Below are 18,934 nucleotides of genomic sequence, written 5' to 3'. Positions count from 1 at the left end.
CTATACCTTGTGCTAGAGCACTTGATCATTCAATCAATTTACTAATCCTTTCCATATTTATATTCATGAAAGTACATTTCCGATGATGTCCAGTAAAACTACTCTGAATATGATTACCAGCTAATGACAAAGTGCAAGTCATAAATTCTACCCAGAATGAAGATAAGATTCCCTCTTTTTTTTTCATTAGATGGCCTTTCCATATCCTATAAATTTCTGAGTAAATGTCACATTATGATAAGGATCCACCACCTTGTTATCTTTGCTTGATGGAGGCTTAAACTTTACCAACCGTGTGAGACAATTTTGTCAGACACCCCTCAGGAATGCTCTGCAAATAAAGACCAGTGCCCCTAGGGGGCAACCAATTTCTGCCTGCAGCAGGGCTGCAACATGGACAAGATTAAATTCTTCTGATATCGCATAAATTACCAAGATGGACCATTATCTGCACCTGAAGTCATTACATTAATTGTGTCTGGTATCACATGACAAGTAGAGACATTCATGAAGCAAGAAAGATACAGATAGCCAGCAGTTACTGATTCTTTTGTTATAGGAGTTAATAGTAATGACATTTTTGACGGAATTATCATAACTATAGCACAAATGGTGTACTTTAAGTAATGAGTGTAATATCAAACAAACAAACTAACAACCCGATTTTTCATTTAAAGACTAAGTGTGCACAACATGGAAGAGATAACATGATAACAAGTTAAGTAAAATGTCACATCCATTTTCATGCTGCTTGAGTAAAAATAGTAACAAAACAAATAACGCAGTAGAAGTTTCATTGAAATTGCATATTTAAACAAACTATTGAATTCTAATGTTTCATGTGTTATCATGAAAGAATGATATTAGCACAACAACATAACCCATAACACAACCACGATATCAATCTATTCACAACCCTCCCGTGGGCTTAGATATTTTATAGAGCCTGTTTTAGGTTGATGATTTACTGTATACGCCGAATATTTCGTAAGGTTATTATGATCGCAAATTTCGTGAGTCAGGGGCTCGTCGCAAAATTAAAGACATGCAAAAATAATGACTCTGATCCCGATAAGAATGTGATGCACACACATACATTTCTCCATTCAGTACTGTACTCCATGATCGCAAATTTAATCACTCGCGAAATCATCAGGAAGTCCCAGTTCGCGAAAATTTAGACTCGCTAAATAAATGGCGTATACCGTAGCAACTGCAATACCCTACTTCTTGAAATCATTGCTAAGTAATTGTATCTCTAATAGTTTGATGTGTATGACACAATTTGTTCTTTCTACTGCATAAATGAAATAGAAAGATTGTGAAGAATAGTATACATGATGATTTATCTGTTACAGTTACCTTAAACATTTTACAGTAATCATAGTTTCACTTTCAATAAGAAACATGGTGTAAATGTCATGTGTATTGTTATGATACACATATTAATTTCATTTCTTGAAACTACATTAGTTTGATGGGACATACAGTTAGCCAGGTACACATATTAATTTCATTTCTTGAAACTACATTAGTTTGATGGGACATACAGTTAGCCAGGTACACATATTAATTTCATTTCTTGAAACTACATTAGTTTGATGGGACATACAGTTAGCCAGGTACATGTATGTCACAAATGTCAGATGATATGAACACTCTCGTTGTCCCAAATGCTAAGATTCTGTGATGCTGTCCCTCTAAGTTTCATGTCTAATGTTTGACATCATTGTGTATGAAAAATGGCATATACCTTAAAAGAATAGTCATTACTTTCTCTTTTAAGGAATTCATTATCAAGCCACAAAGGAATCTAGCTTGATGAGTAGAATAAGCAACTGTTTAGCTAAGATTAGAATAACAGATAATTAGGATAGATCATGAAAACAGTTTATTGAATTGAATGTCAGAAACTCAATATTAACCTACTTTTCCAAGTATACCTTAAAGGACAATTCACCTTCATAGACATGTGGGTTCAGTGAATGCAGCAATATTAGTAGAACACATCAGTGAGAGTTTGAGCAAAATCGGACAATTCGTTGAAAGTTATGATTTTTGAAGTTTCTGCTCAGTCACGGCTGGATGAAAAGACTACCATAGCTTGTGATGTCACTTGAGTGCAACGATATAAAGAAAGAATAAAGAAAATTCAACATATTTCCATTTTTCTTGCATAACAAAAGAACAATCGACTTCTCTCTTTCAGAAGGCAAGGGGAATAATATTACCCTTAACATACGTCAGTAGCAAGTCGAAGAAATGTGCACTTTATTCAAAAAGTAAAGTTTTGTGAAATTCTCTTTTTATTTTCTTTATATCTTTGTACGCATGTGACATCATACACTATAGTAGTCTTCTCTTCCAGCAGTGACTGCGCAGATACTTAAAATATTCATAACCTTTGAACGGATTGTCCAATTTTCCTCAAACTTTCACTGATAATAATGTGCACCTTTTATCAAACACAAGCAACATTTTTGCATCACTTACTACCCTTAGAATACTGACAACATTTGAGTGCTTACATTGTCCACAACCAATAAAATCAATTCACGCTAGAAAAATTCAGGAGCAAACTTTTTTCATAGTTCTAATGCATATACGGTGAGTACTTTGCTACTGCTCCCTTAAATATTATCTGCAGTGTGCCTTTTAAATCAGATGACATTTGCACATTTAAATTGTCAAAGCTTACTCATCATATTGTCTTGTACACCTGCTTGTATGTATGCATGCAGATTTACACAGATCTGTTTCTTTTACATCCTGGCTGTCATTGAAGTAAGTCTCTCCGTGGCACTTATTTCCTTTAAAAGGCAATTTGTTGAGAGGAGGTATTGTGATGTAATCAATTTGATGCAGTCATAAAAGCATAAAGACAAAACAGGAAAAGTATACTGTCATGATGTGTAAGTCAATGTGCTCTGTCTGTCATGATAACCTTACAACAGTTTGGAGAATGCAAGGCGTGGTTTACAGGTATAGCAGCTTGTCTGTTACACACTCCAAGATTTGAGTCATACTGTAGCTAGAGGTTTCCATAGTGATATAAAGAAACCTCTAGCCATGACAAGTATCGTACTATAATATCAAATCTTGGAGTGTGTAACAGCCAAGCTGCTATGCATGTATTGTAAACCATGCCTTTTTAATTTTTGACAATTGATCCGCTTCCAAGAATACTGGAAGGTGTTTTGTTAGAGAAAACTACAATTAATACAATGTGTCTGCAGTTCAACAATCCTACATTGATTTCCTTCCCAGCCAGAGCTAAGGTTGAGTTGGCATCAGTTACGATATGGGGCACTGGTTTATATATATTGTCATTTTTAGAGACGTGAAATCTCATGCCACTTTGCTTTAAAAAGTGAATTCATGAAAGGACTGCAAAGTGTCACTGACTGGTTTCTTCAAAACAATGTCTGTATTAGCAGGCCTTTGCACCTTTTTTTTTTTTTTGGGGGGGGGGTACTATGTCTCTGTTGCTACCTCTGTTTATTATTACGGATGTACAATGCCCTCGAATCTGTGGTTATCAATTGATAGACTCAGCACAATTAGGAAATTCAAGGGTGGGAAATACATTATCACTGCAGAATAACACTCCTGTGCCATTTTAGGAAGAGCAATGTGCCCCCTAATCAACCACACATAAAATGTTTTGTTTCATTAAACAATGCTTTCCCATCGTACTAGCCTTCAAAATGTACTGCAGCGAGTTCCTCATCAAGTGTAAATTGAAAGTAGGACCGGCTGTTACGTTTCAGTCATGATGATGTATGAAAGCCCTGAAAACTCTGAAAGATGCACACTTACCTTTTATAGGTATACAATTATAATAACGATAATAATTGCATTTTTATGGCACTTATATACTCATTCATATTCATTAGCATGGGATGTGAGTTTTAAGTGTAGTAACTTGATTATGAAACCCTACATATGTCAGTGATAGGTCCAGATTTGATACCTCCTTTCACAGTGTTGGGTATCTTGTATCTTTTATATCAAACTCAGAATTTGTCCAAATATGCAAAGTTGACATGCATGTGACATAAGGAGACAAAATTGCAGTTTGTAAATTAAGGTTTGCCCCATTTTAAGATTGTACATATTGCATTCATGGAGATAAACTTTGGAGTATGTGTGTGAAAATTACTCATTAACCCGTTGAGGACGGTTTGATTTTGCTACGTACAACACGCATTTCCCATAGACACCTGCCCGAGTATACTCGGGACTCGTTCTCAGTGGGTTAAGACACGAAACACATCAGTAAAACGATTTGGTGACGATAAAGTGTACCATATCATCATATACCCTATCCTCAAACTATCAAGAAACAGAAAAAAAAGCAATGGACATACAATCTAGAATATTTATCAGTATTAACTTTAGGAATATTAATCTTGATGGTAAATCTTAATGGGTTGATTTTCTTCAATATTCTCAAGGGAGATCTGTTTCCAGGATTCTTCTGAAAATTTTATCCTGGTAAAATATTTCTTATTTGTTTGCAAATGTAATCTCACCATACTTATTCCCCAGTGTGTGACTCACACAAAAATCCCTTCGAAGATTATTTGAGAGAGGTTTTAGTGATGTCTAATACTCCGATTTATTGGGGACCAGAAAATATGATGGTACATTTCCTTTGTAAACAAGTTTGATTGTTTCCTTCACTGTAAAGGCAGAATCTCACAGCTGCTTAGAATAATTTGATCGCTGTGATAAAAGGACATTCAATTGCTGCCTTGGTACCCTCACAGCAAAATGGAACTGAGCAAACAAAACCATCCATGTTGGACATTTAAAAGATATTAATGAACATATATGTATAATATATTTAAGTATCTTATTAGTGCAAATTGTCTTTCCTGAATATGAAAGATAAGTGTACATTAAGCAGAAAATACGATCAGATTACGGAAGCATCATTGTGACATTTTAAATCTCAGTTGCACATTACCAAGTGTTTCTAAAGAAAGGAAAACGACCAAGTACATGTAGTATGTGATTTAGTTAGGTGAACCAAGGAAAATGGTGTTGTCCAGGAACCTTGTAACATACTTCCTGAATGCATGATGCTTATGGCTTGGATGCAGACTTGCTTAATTTGCCTTGAAGGAGAAATCCACCCCCAAAATAAATAAACTATAAAAAAAAGGGAGAAACATATTTCCTACAGAATTATAAAAAAATGACAAAATTGGATAAGAAATAAGGAAGATGTGACATTTTGAAATTTTACTTTTTTGTTTGTCTGGAAAACATTTCTTGACCAGTCCTTATGAATAATCAAATGAGTGAGTTGATGATGTTATACCCTCACATTTTTTCATGTACATGTTATATATGAAATTTTGTAAAATTGTTATTGTTAGCTAATACAAGTAAAAGCATGTGCCCATACCAAGATATATCAGAGTTAACATTTGTTCTTTTTTTTATTTTGGGTGGTTTTAAGATAAGTTTTATATTTATACAGCTGAAATCTGAGATTTTTGTCAATTCTGTATCATATGAAATGAATAAGAAATTGTGAGAGCATGACATCATCAACTTGCTGATTTGAATATTCATAAGGACTGGTCAAGAAGTGATTTCTGAAAAAATGTGAAATTTCTAAATGTAATATCTTTTATTTCTTACGTGGTTTTTGTCATTTTTGCAGTGTCCTTTAGGGAATATTTTATCTTTTTCTTTTGAAGCATATTTATTTTGTAGGTGGATTTCCTCCTTGAAGGATAAGTAATAGTGCCATGTTGGGACCCTATTCAATTTTTCCCCTCATTTTGCGACAACATTAAATGAAATTCCAAATTAAAACTTTTAATTACCCAGTACATTAATTTGCTGAAAACACAATTTTGTCATTCTAACAGAATTATTATGTTCTGTAGTTTTCTTAGTATTGGGAATGATGTATGTGACAGTTTAACTCAAGAGCCAAAGTTAAATCAATTTTCCTGTGGAAGATGTGCAAGGTATGTGAAAGTGCTTGTGGAGAGACTCTTGCATTTTCTCCTTTGCCCTCCAAAGCTTCCTGAATAATTCAAAGCAACAACAATTCTGTAGCTTCATTGAGCATTCTTCAAGGCACAGCTGCTACGTGTTAACTTCTGCGTACCTGGGAATGTTGTCCAAACTGAACTTAAATATCCATTCATGTGAACTGTTTTTCTCCCAGTGACTTGACAAAATCAGTGTGTTCAGAAGCACTAAAGATGTGAATCTATTTACTTCAAGAAATGTTGGTACTTACAGTAGTCACCAAGACTTGAAGAAAAAAATATACCATAAGGAAAAATGTTCAGAATGAATCAAAATGCAAGCTTAAAAGATGGGTATAGGTTCGGCTGAGATTGGGAATAATATTTTATTCTTTTGCGAGGTAATTAGAAACCACTTATAAGAAATGCTACAGAGCATACAATTCAAGAGGAATTAAAAGTTTATTTGATAAGAAATAGTTTTAAAATGGCAGAGATATGCAGAAACAAAGTAAAACAAAGTGGTCCTGATTAAAAGGTAGGAGCCACCTTTAATTAGGATCTCTTTGTTTCTGAATATCTTGACCATTTAAAACCAATTTTCACAAATAAACTTTGAATACTTCTTAGAATTGTATGTTCTCTAATATTTCATAAGTGGTTTCTAATTATCTTGCAGGAAGTTAAAACCTGAATCCCCATCTCAACCAAAACTGTACCATCCCTTTAATCATTAGGAAAGATATATGATCTGTTTGTCTGAATGTCTGATAAACCTCCTCCAGAATACTGGCAGGCTTGACAACAATGCTTGTCATCTAAAACATAAGTTACAACATGATCTCATTAGACCAATTTGAAGTTTTATTTAGACTGTCATACAGTCATATTGTTAAAATCGCAAACACTATCCAAAGGTAATGTTTGCTAGAAATTTAAAGTATTGAAGGCTATGGGGGATTTCTTTCCTCTTGTGTGTCATGCAGATATGAGCATCAGGAGCTGAGAAAATTTGTGCTGTGATGTTTTAAAACTGACCCATCACCTTGTATGAATTGACCGTGGTTCTTAAGACATTTAAAAGTTACAAATTTCAGGGCTGAAAATTTATTCATCAGGAAATTTCAAATACAAATTCATGACTGTGTCAGAGGAAAAGTTCGTTATTTCACTGTTTGAATCAAGATTGATTTTTATCGAGCAAGCTATCAAATGTGCAGTATAAATCAACAGTTTGCACAGTACTCACACTCTACTTAACCCGTTGAGGATGATTTGATTTTGCTACAAGACGTATTTCCCATAGACACTTGCCCGAGTATACTCGGGACTCGTCCTCAACGGGTTAAGGTGCACATGGAATGCATTCTGCCTCCAACTTTTCTGCCCAACTTCCTAGAAGGACAATTACCCAAAAGTAATATCTAGAGTCTTGGAGGAAGGCAAGCATGGAGGGGATACTCATTAGATGTGAACTCTGGAAAGAGTCTGTTAATTCTTCTCACATGGACCTGTCTGTCACAGGCGATTTGATTAATGATCTTTTATATCACTGGGTGAGGAGACTGCTCTTGTGACAAAAAATTATCTGTACTTCCAGTCTCCCAATAAAACTGAGGAGTACATCATACAGAATATTTGCCCCCACATTGTAATCATGAATATGGAGTAAGTGTCTCCTTGTGGCTGTTTGGTTTGTCTACTGGCCTACATCATAAAGACAAGATGTGATATCTTGGTAATGATGTTTTGACTGTAATTTATCAGCAGTGATACTACAAGACTTTAATGGCCTCAATATAACACAGGACCTCAGCAAATTTAAACTCTCTTGTGTGAAACGTTTTAATGAATTGCACCATATAATTTCATAAATCAATGGAGCAAGACTGGTGTTCATGATGTAGATTCTCCTGGGCCAAAGGAAGGCTATCCTGAGACAAAGTTATTTTTTAACAAAGACTGAAATATATGAACACTGGATGAGGAGAAGTTATAAAGCAACAGGACAAATGATGAGGAAATATGTAGTCCATTAATTCTTGGTTGTTATTGTATTTGACAGATTTGCATCCAAACATCCCAGTCATGTGATTCTTTCGACTCTTGTGTATGACTTTTCATCATAGATATAATCCCCCTCCCTCACCCAGCCCTCATTCATAATTCTCAGTAACATCGAAGTAGTTTTTGTGAGAACACATCTTTTGATGGTTTTCAAGAGAGTTGTAGAGAACATTCATTTTTGACAGGGAAATAGAATATTGTAACTTCTAGCTTGTGGATACAAATGATAAGTAGGCCTAGTTTGGCATGCAAGCAATGTCACATTTTAGAAACAAGAAAACTAGATCTAGTGTAACATTACTTTATCACTGACTCATTGGTATTATATTGCTGCATGCATCAGAATAGCTTTCACTCTTCTTATACCTTTTTATTTGAAGGTTTTAATGGTATTAGATATCAAAACACACTGCTTTTTTGTTTTGTTTCAAAATAAGGACTCCATATATATTCACAGAAAAGTCTTTCTCAAATGTCTCTACTGATGCAAAATGTACCTGAAGTGTGAAAGTGTGAACACACTATATTTTCTCTGTAGAACATTGTGCAGCACTACTTCCTTATGGGATTTCCTTCACTCTCTATAATGTGCCACTCATGCTGATGTCAAAAGTCTATGTTAGACTTGCGTAGCATCTGTGCATTGCCTGTAGTATCCGGTAACATATGCTGGAGCAGCTGCTGCCTTAAAGTGAGAATTCACTCCAGTTTTAGTCACGACCGAGTCTGTTTCACAAAATTTCTTCCCCTGACTTGCATTTTGTAGGAGAAGTTGTATCGCTCAAGTAATTTATTGTAGAGTTATAGCAATTTAGCAGGGCTATGATAGCAATTTTGTAAAGAAGAGGAGGTTACAGTGGCTGAATTATTGACAAAATAATGGTTTTGAATGTTTCATTGTGAAAACAATGCAAGTTGTGAGGATTTTGTGCATGTGAATGTAAGTCTTTCTTATTTTCAGGCTAATTTCAATAAAACTTCTGCTGTTTGAATGTTTGACTTAACTTAAGAGCAAACTTGAACAAGATAGTTTTCCCTTTAAACTGATCAGCAGCATCTAGGAAAGGAAATGTTTCATAGGGGTGACAGTATGGTGGTTTTTCCTAACCAGGTCTTGCTTGTGCACATTCCTTACACCTCAGAATTGGTTGACTCATCTCACCTCTAAATGACACAACTACCCAAAATTCTTTGTCGATTGAATGACAGCTTCTCATTACAGGGTTTAAGCTAAAAAGAAAATGGTCTTCAGTGATACAAGTTTTTACACAATGCTAACTTGGCAGATATAACCCTCATTTTGATGACAAGAATTGTAGGACAGGTAAGGAGTGATAAGTCCTTTAAGTTGTTTTTTATTTTTCCATCATAGGTCAAATTTGGGTCAAATGTTTTGCAGCAGGAAATGAAAAAGTTCCTTTAAGCGCATGATATTTCCTCTCTCAAAAGATTGATTATTTGTGAGTGAAAGTTAGTACTCTTAGTTCATAAGGAAATAGGTGTTTACTTATTCAAAATTTGCAGTCTTTAACAATACTTACAGAACTTTAAATGTGATGCAGTGTACACTTCTGTTGCAGACACATGAGAACACTATGGAAACAGGTCCTTCATGCTCAAAGCTACTTATTCTGATGTCAAGTGTCTGGAGGTAAAATTTTATGAGACTTGAAGGGACCTACTTGTGTACACCCCCTCCCTCTTGCAATGCCCCTTACCCTCAAGAAAACAACAACAAAAAAGGGCACACGATAGCTACAACAAGAACAACTGCAACATCAAATCATTGCAACTGATTGACAAATTGCCCTACATCAACATCAATAAGCATTGTATTGATCAGTATTTTTTTATCAATACAACACTTATTTATGTTGTAGGGTAATTTGTCAGTCAGTTGCAATAAAAACTCTACCGAAGAATTTCATGTATTGTAAGACACGAAATTTTCGCGGCATGAAATTTTCGCGAATTGGAGCCGACGACCTTTTTCACAGCATGGAATTCTCATGAAGTGCCACTGGAATTCAATGCATATAGTGCAGACAAGAGCCTTCGCGTGCATTTTAATTTCGCAAATTTTGGCTCTCGCAAAATTCGCAAAATTAAAATGCACGCGAACATTCCTCATTTTACAGTATTTGAATAACATCAAATCAGTTACCGATCAGGAATTGTCGGAGCATATCAAGTATTTATCTCATAGAGACTGTCATATGATTCATTATACAATGGGCTGTATTTTGGTTTGGTTGAATAGACCTGAGAAGAGCACTTTGAATGGGAAGTTAGACCATAACACAAGTTGATAATGAAAGTGAAAGTGCAAGATGCTTTCGTATACCAGGTAATCACACAGGGTAATGAGCAGTGTGCCGGGTGACAAAGGCCAGGCATAGTCTAGACTTGGTTTCATCAGTTTTGAAACAACTTATAGTCTAGACCTGATTTCATCAGTTTTGAAACAAATTGATTTGTAATTTGGCATAGAATACTGCAGCATCTACAGACTTGGTCATAAGATTATTAGCATTCTCACAGCAAGTTACACTTGACAAGCATTTTCCCTGAATTGTGTCATGACAGTCATTTTGTATTCTGTAACAAAAAAAAAAAAAAAAAATGCTCTTGAGTTTCCATCTAGAAGGAAGGTCTGCATGTATATGTATGATATCCTTTATTGAGTATTTATATTAATAGATGTAGTGTAACCACTTCTAGCTCACATATGGCTGATACACATCCTGTTTAAGACAAATCTGGGCTTTTCGCATTGTAAAGAATGAAACACTATCATTGATAACATTTATGATTTAAAACTGTTTTATTACATGACAATAAAACCTGTGTTGTTACTGCACTGGACATACAGGCAAAAACAAACAAACAACCCCCCCCCCCCCCCAAAACAAAAAAAAAAAAACAAAAAAAACCAACAACAACAACAACAACAACAAACAAACAAACAAACAAACAAACAAACAAACAAACAAACAAAAACCCAGTTCTGTATTTTTTAATATCCTGATTTCATACATAAATAAAAGTAAAAACAATATATTTCTTGCAACTGATTTATCTAATTCTTCCCCCAAGCTCTCCATGCATCTGTAAACATTTTGTTAAAAAAAGATTAATGCAGAAATATTTCATGATGAAAATTTAGAAAAACTCATCCCTCTCTTTAAATACTGTACCCAAAGCAAGAGCCTGACCTTTTTTTCCCCTCTGTTTTTGTTTCTCACTTTCTGACTATGTAATCTTTCCATTCACATGGTAGGAGGGAACTCCATATTCAGAGATATTTCCAGGAGGAAATCATATTTTTAATTATTTGTTTCTTTCATTTTACAATTTGTCTGCCTTGCAGTTCTCTTCAAATACTCATTGTGTTTTTTGTGCATTTTTTTTTTAAACTGACGGGAACTCAGATGTAGGCAGTTGGAATATACCTGTAACAAGATAATGCTTTCTGCAGCAGACAGAAATTTGTTATGTTGTCAAAGAGGGCTGCTGTACCACTTCTAGCCTCTCAGGCACTACAGGCTATTTGACAAAGCAAACACTTTGGTTCCATGTAATGGTTCCCAGAAGCTCTTGTCACAACACATCCAAACTACCCTGCAACATAGCCAATAAAACTCATGTTTTATTTTCACTTCAAGATAAATGAAAGATGCCTGCAGCTATTCCAAGAAGAGTAAACTTTGGCAGAGTGATGTGCACAACTTAAAAAAAAAAGACAAGTAGCATGACTTACCCTAGAATTGACATTATATATTTCTTTCTAACAATTTACTGAGGCATAATATAACAAGAGAATATATTGATAGAAGGCTTCCGTGAAAAAAAAAAACGAACAACATAATGTATGCATATATATATATGATATAATGTGTATGTGTGTGTTCAAATAAGTATAAATGTATTCACAAAGACATTTGTATTATGTTGATATATGAACAGAGAGAGAAAGAGAGAGAGAGAGAGAGAGAGAGAGAGAGAGAGTAAACAGATGTCAAAAAACTGAAAGCTGAACCGTCGAGGTCCGAAGAAAGAATCGTGACTCCATGCAGAGGGCATTCCTCCGTTGTCATCGGATACGGTAGATGTAGGATGACCCTCTGCCTCCAGCCATCTCTCTAGGCCTGGTTGCCACAGCAGCATCCAGTTTCTCTCATCACAAAGGGCATTCCCTCCATCTTCCTCTCATCATGTGATGACTGTATCTTTGTACTGAGGAAGATTCCCTCTGCTCTGTTTGTCAGTCATTTCTATGGATATGTGTAAATATATATATTATACAGTATGTCCCCCAAAAAATTACAATTGGATTTTTGCATTGATAGCTTCCAATATGAATAAACTGTCTGAATGTTATTTCAGGGTCTAAAAATATAACATCTTACCTTTTTTTGCAGAAAACCCCATTCAATTTGGTTAAAGGGGAAGGCTAGTAACTGATCAGTGGGAATCGGTGGAAATGCTGGGAGATGATTGTTCCAATCCTTATGGGATTCATTCAAGAGTTCATTGTATATCTATTGTTGTGTGAAAATGATTTGCTTCAGAATGGTCTCATATTCAAGAAATGTGCAGTTTAATGCTTCCAGGTTAGCGTCCCTGGTCAGTGACGGAGCATTAATCTGCACATTACTTGAATATGAGACCATTCTGAAGCAAATCATTTTCACACGACAATAGATATACAATGAACTCTTGAATGAATCCCATAAGGATTGGAACAATCATCTCCCAGCATTTCCACTGATTCCCACTGATCAGTTACTAGCCTTCCCCTTTAAGTGGTCACAGAGAAATTTATGTGAATTGTTGTGAAGCATGTCTTGGATGTGATTCTTCCAAGTTTAGCACTTGGATATTCTTGGAACTGCATAATGTGTAAACACAATGGACAGAAATTGGAGGGAAAGGATTCCTGACATGCTCTATGAAAAAAATTCCTCATTTCTCTTTGATCACTGAAGCAAATCAGATGAGGTTTTCTGCAAGACGTGGGTAATAAGTTACAGTTTCATACCCTGAAATTGCATTTGGATTGATTCACTTTTTTTTTTTTAAGTTATCATTGCGGAGGGTCCCATTGTAATTTTTGGAGGGACATACAGTATATGTATTTTTTTTTTTTGGGGGGGGGGGGGAGGGAACTGACAAAGTCAAGGTAATGTTTTGATATCAGTTTAAACTTTAGAAGAGAGAAACATATATATGGAATTAGTGTAAAACCAGAAATTTTCACATGCACAAAACTTTCACAAATATTCCGAGGAGCCAAGATATGTGAAAGTAAAATGAGCGTAAGAGGTCTTGTTTACGCAATGCATTGAATGCCAGTGCCAACTCGTGAAAGTTTCATGCCACCAACGTTTCTGGTTTTACAGTAATGGTCTAGCTATTAACTTAATGTCAGGTTTTAATTAAAAAGAAAAAAATTGTTGTGATATGTACATCAGCAGTGTGAGTGTCTGTCGTGTCTTTCAAGATCATACTGCCTTGCTTGTCTTTCTAGCTGGTATGGCAAGTCTGCATAATTTAATCACTCACGCGGTCTTTTATGAACTGATTGATTAATGGATAATGGAGGAGCGGAAGGTGCGAGTGTAGTGCAGTGCACTTTATTCGGATTCTCCTTTCACAGGATTGCTTGTTGTGTGTTTTATGGGCAAAGTGGTGATACTTATCAACATCTCAAGCAACCTATCACTTTCTCCATATTTTCCTGTGAACAAATTGACTTTTTTAGAGTATAAGAGTATGATTTTTAAAAATCTATCTGCCCTCTCTTATTTGATGCTTGATACTTGGTGAGGTGAGTCCCTCTTGTGGCTGCAAGAAGCTGTACTCATGAATATGGCAGATAAAAATACAATGACAAATTAGGAGTAAATGCAAAATTGATTAGCATACAACAAATCTACATGTCATTCATGATGTGTCACGATTCTATCTACTACTGTGTGTAGAATCAGCCACAATGTAGATGCTTACAGAATCATATTCATGTGTAGACATGGGATGTGATGATCTGGCATTTAACGGGTTAAATAATAATGGTACAATATGTATGATAGAGTGAAAAGAAATAGTGAGTTTCATTAGTTAAAGGGAGTGTGACTGAAATCACAAAAATACAGATTATGAAGTGATGATGTTTTTGCTCAAAAAGACTCCCAGCAGCTTTCATACTCAGATGTTTGTTGAATTCCCTTCTTGGAAATTAATTAAAAAGGACTTGTTTCATGTATGTCAAATCATATTCGAGTTATACTGAGTAAAGAATTGTGATGTATAAGGATGTTGTTGTACAGATGTGTTTGTGACCAATATCACTGCCTTCATTGTAAAAACATAAAAGTTTCCATGATTCAAACATATTTCTTTTATCTGATTTCAGTTAAACTATATGATATCCTATTTGTTTGATGTAATTCACTTCATTAATCCCAACTTTGCAAACCTTGTGAAATTAGAAACAAAGAATTCCAAGGAAGAACAGCTGCATTTTGTTATTTCAGCTGAACTTGTGCAATCCCTTGATTCAGCCACATATTTGTAATCACTCACTTTCTATGTACCCCTCTCTTGATCTCATGATGTAATTCTGAACCAAGAAGAAATGAAGAAAAGAAGGATACAATCAAGGAGCTAAAACAAAAACAACATACTCATCACACAAATACAATTGTATGTTCATATTCTTTGAGAGCTCTTCAATCCTTTGATGGGTTTTTGTTATCTTGTTTGATTTTGCATATCAACATGATAGAGAATATAATTATTGAACTTTCTGCTTTTAGTCATATTGTTTAAATTTGTTTCCATATTGAAACTGCCAGTAACTCAAGTCAATATTTGACATAGATATCTTCCCTTTTTCTTGATTGCCAGCAAGTTTTGATTGCCAGTATACTAAACTGTATACTGCGGATTTGTATCTGGCCAAATACTCTCTTACCCAGGGTATACTGACCTGAAGATAAAAGATGAAATATGGTGCCAATTTCCTTGGTGGTATCTGTCTGAAATTTAGACTCGATGTCCGATAATTGCCCTGTGCACTTGCATGGTCATGTGCTTTAAATAAAAATGTGAGCTCCAGCCATCCCAAGTATAGTTCAAAATCAGCTGTTGAACAGGCCCTGGCTGGTACTCATTTGCCAAAAGTCCCAAAGAAACAAGTTTGAACCACCCCGAGGTGTCTGATTCTATCAGTGGCTCTATCGACGCCTCAGCTGTCGCAGGGCAGTGGGTCGAGAGCAGACTGTGCGGTCAAATCAAATTGGATCAGATCTGAATGGTGCTAATCTGAGTGTCAGCTGTGCAAGTTTGTCCCTCAGGCTTTGATTTCTCCCAGATAGTCAACATTGAAGTTGAGAGGACTCAGAAGACAAAGCACCAAGGAGAGTGTGTGTCCTCTTGCTCCCTCACTGATTGGGGTGGCTTGTTTACACTTTCCCCTTCATCACAGAAATTAATTGTGTTTAAGGGAGCCATTTTCACACATCTGGTAAAATGAAGTAAGTTCTCAGACTTTGAGAAATTTTGCCCTTTTTTTTTCAAAGTTGTTACAAAAAGAAATGTTGTGAAAACTCTGAAATGCAAGTGACAAATTATCTTGATAGTCCTCAATCACTGTGAAAAGCCAGTTTTAGATTTTGAATTTGGTAGAATTAAATCTCATGAGGTTTTGTTGTCATGATATCTAATACTTCAATTTGGCCTATCTTGCATCTTTACCTCCTTCTATTCATTTACATATGTTCTCCTCCCAGGTTTCTATGAACTGTAAACTTGCGTATTAAAATAGGGGTATACAGCATCAAATAATATGTGACCGACGACAACGGTTTCAGGCAAAAGTCGGGAATTTTGAAAATCCATTTTTTCACTGAATCACATAGCCCATTTCCTAAGCTTTGCATTGATATAAAACACTTCTATTCTTCGGCACCATAAGTGGGCATAGAACGAGAAATAAAATGCACTTTTTAAGTTGTTAGCCTGACAAAATTGCGAGAAAACAGGCTTTGAAGATTCACCTCTTTCTCAAAGACAATGTCCGAGCGGCGATGCGAGGGGAGAATCACCCATCCGTACGATGGTGCCAATCGATGTTAAGCTCCACCTCTAGCAACCACATCACCTTCTGATTGGCTCACTGAGAGAGTCAAATTTCCCGGGCACCTTCCTCGGAGCTTAGCGTATGGAGCCAAAAAACAATGCATTTCGCTCGGGTTTGTTTACCAGTACGTCTTTCAAGATGGCGAACACGATAATTGCACGTATGGTGTACATAGTTCATTGTGTATGGTGTACGCATTACGCAATGGCATCCACATGCCATGACCGTGTGCATGTAACAGGAGCGGTGGCGAATCCACACATTTACACATCGCGTTTTCATTGTGGTTGATTTGTCTTTTTCATTGGCGACCCTTTTGAAGGGAGAAAATTGCTAGTGCTGGCAAGGGTCACGCTTCCTGCTTGTTTTGTTTTTTCAAGACATGCATAAAAGACATGCAACAAACACGACTCGTATGTTTGGTGCGATCTTGACGTGTAGTACTTGAATATAATTGGTCACATGTAACCGCTCCTTTCCTCTCATCTACCTTCCATTAAGTCAGTCTGCTGTCATAATTTTTACTACATGTACAAGTAGACACATGTGAGAATATTTAGTTTTCTTTTCACACGATTATGTCATGCTACATGATTTTTGTTTCACTTCCGTTGTCGAACATTGCGGTAGAATAGTTTGGATAGAAAGCCAAACGAAGAGCACGCCTACAGAGCGTATTATAAACCACTATAGAAAGAACAATGGAGCATGTAATCGTGCACGCGTGGACAAAGCATTCCTCAAACGCTGTAACTGGTAGTGTGTCTCCGAAAGCCGAATTATGTAAATGTATGCGACGCACCAGCCAATCGCATGCGAGACCATGCGCCGTAGCAACGCTGGGGATATTGGCGCGGCGTTCGAAAGAAGCTCGAAACTGACGAGTGCGATCCAACATAGGGTGCTTAAAATTCCATTTTCGATAGGAATAACTTAGTCTTATGCTCTGAAATTTAGTGTAGATGTAGAAAACATATCAAAGATTCGATTTCTGCAAAAAACCTAAATCGACAAAAATAATGGTCAAAATCTTTGTAACCCGCCTAGGAGGGAATTTGCTCTTGCGACTTTTGCCTGAAACCGTTGTCGCGGGTCACATATGTTTGTTGGCACAGAGTGCTTATAGTGGCATACATTTTAGAAGCAATGATAATTGCTGCAGTTTTTGTGATATAGCATGAACAGATGAGTAAATTTCAAAGTTTGATCTTTATGGTATTTGCAAGTGAAAATAGCTATATTTATGGCTTTAGAGAAAATGATAATTAAAGAGTTAGCATGCAGTATGATTGTTGATAAGCTGTACTAATCTAACTATCTCATTAAAAATTTAAGCTTAGGACTAGTGAACCCTCTGAAATCAGATGGCTAGCCTTAAAATAGACTGAAATATCAATTACGATTAAGATATGACATTCATACTTATCTGTCATCAAAGATGTTTGATGTTTACTGGGTACAAATTATAAACATGGTATCACATGGAGACAAACTCTCAGAAATTATATCAAAGATTATGTTTCATGTAATTTATGTCAACTAGGAGTATGAATTCAGACTCTAGATGTTGCTGACTTTTGAGATTACATGTTAATTATCCTCTGGAATTGAAATATTGCAATTCCCCAAATCCCACTTGTAAGAGTGGCCTGAAGTACCCAAGACATATTCTGAGATAGCTTGTCTAGAGTACGTTTTTAATGACTAACACATGCCAATATTAAACATGGGATTTGATGAATCCACCTTAAGAAATGTTTGCCACAATCATCACAACAATTGTCAGAAATCAGCTACTTTTCCTTGAATTTGGCTATGAATATTTTTCCATGGGATAATGCTCTGTCAGTAAGACTAAAGTTATGAAAACAACAACTTTGGTTTGTGCTTTAAAAAATATGTATTTTTAAGCCATTTTTGCTGATGCTGTGGATTCACATAGTAGATTGTGTGTGTGTGTGTGTGTGTTTGTGTGTGTGTGTGTGTGTGTGTGTGTGTGTGTGTGTGTGTTTGGGTGTATGGATTAGATAATCGCCAAGGTCTTCCAGTGAGATAGGATAGCTTTTTCTGATAGAATAGAGACATTGGTTATCCTCTTGAATAGGAGGATATTATTATTAGTCTGAAATTTGTCAGTGTAGTACCTACACGCACTGTCACAAAATTAATGTCAGATGATATTTGATGAAGACCTGAATGGGAAATGGTATGTTAGGTTGGTTGGGAGTTTTCCTTTCAACAGAAGGAGGACAGTCATGTAGGTATTATAGTGATATGAGACAGAGCATCAAACTGCTTCACTGGTGATTTTTATCAGAGTTGTTGAGCAAAAAAAGAAAATGCAAAAAAGGGTAGGTAGATTTAGAAGTGGTTTTGTTTCTATCTTGTGTGAACCATGAAGGAGACTTACCCTTTGTTTCTCCCCTCCGAACTTCCTCTTCCTGAAGATCTCTCGCGGTTTTATGGTCACTGGCTGCATGACCTCGCAGACTAAAAATACAAAGATGGAGAAGGAAAGGCACGAGTATTGGTGGGCACGCTTTGTTTAGCCTGTGCAGACAAGATATGAAATTTCCGTGTATTTCTTCATGAGATATTTGAAGATGTTTGGCTGTTGATATCACTCCCTTTCCTAGGTGTGCCCCAGAGGAAACGTAAATCTTGCTCCCTTTTTTTTTCACTCTCTTTCTCTCTTTTTCCTGCCCCATGTTTGATTGATTACCGTCGG

The sequence above is a fragment of the Diadema antillarum genome, unplaced genomic scaffold, assembly GCF_040938485.1.
Source record: "Diadema antillarum isolate AM-2024a unplaced genomic scaffold, OU_Dant_1.0 seq00001751_RagTag, whole genome shotgun sequence".
Lineage (NCBI taxonomy): Eukaryota > Metazoa > Echinodermata > Echinoidea > Diadematoida > Diadematidae > Diadema > Diadema antillarum.
This window is presented reverse-complemented; position numbering follows the sequence as displayed.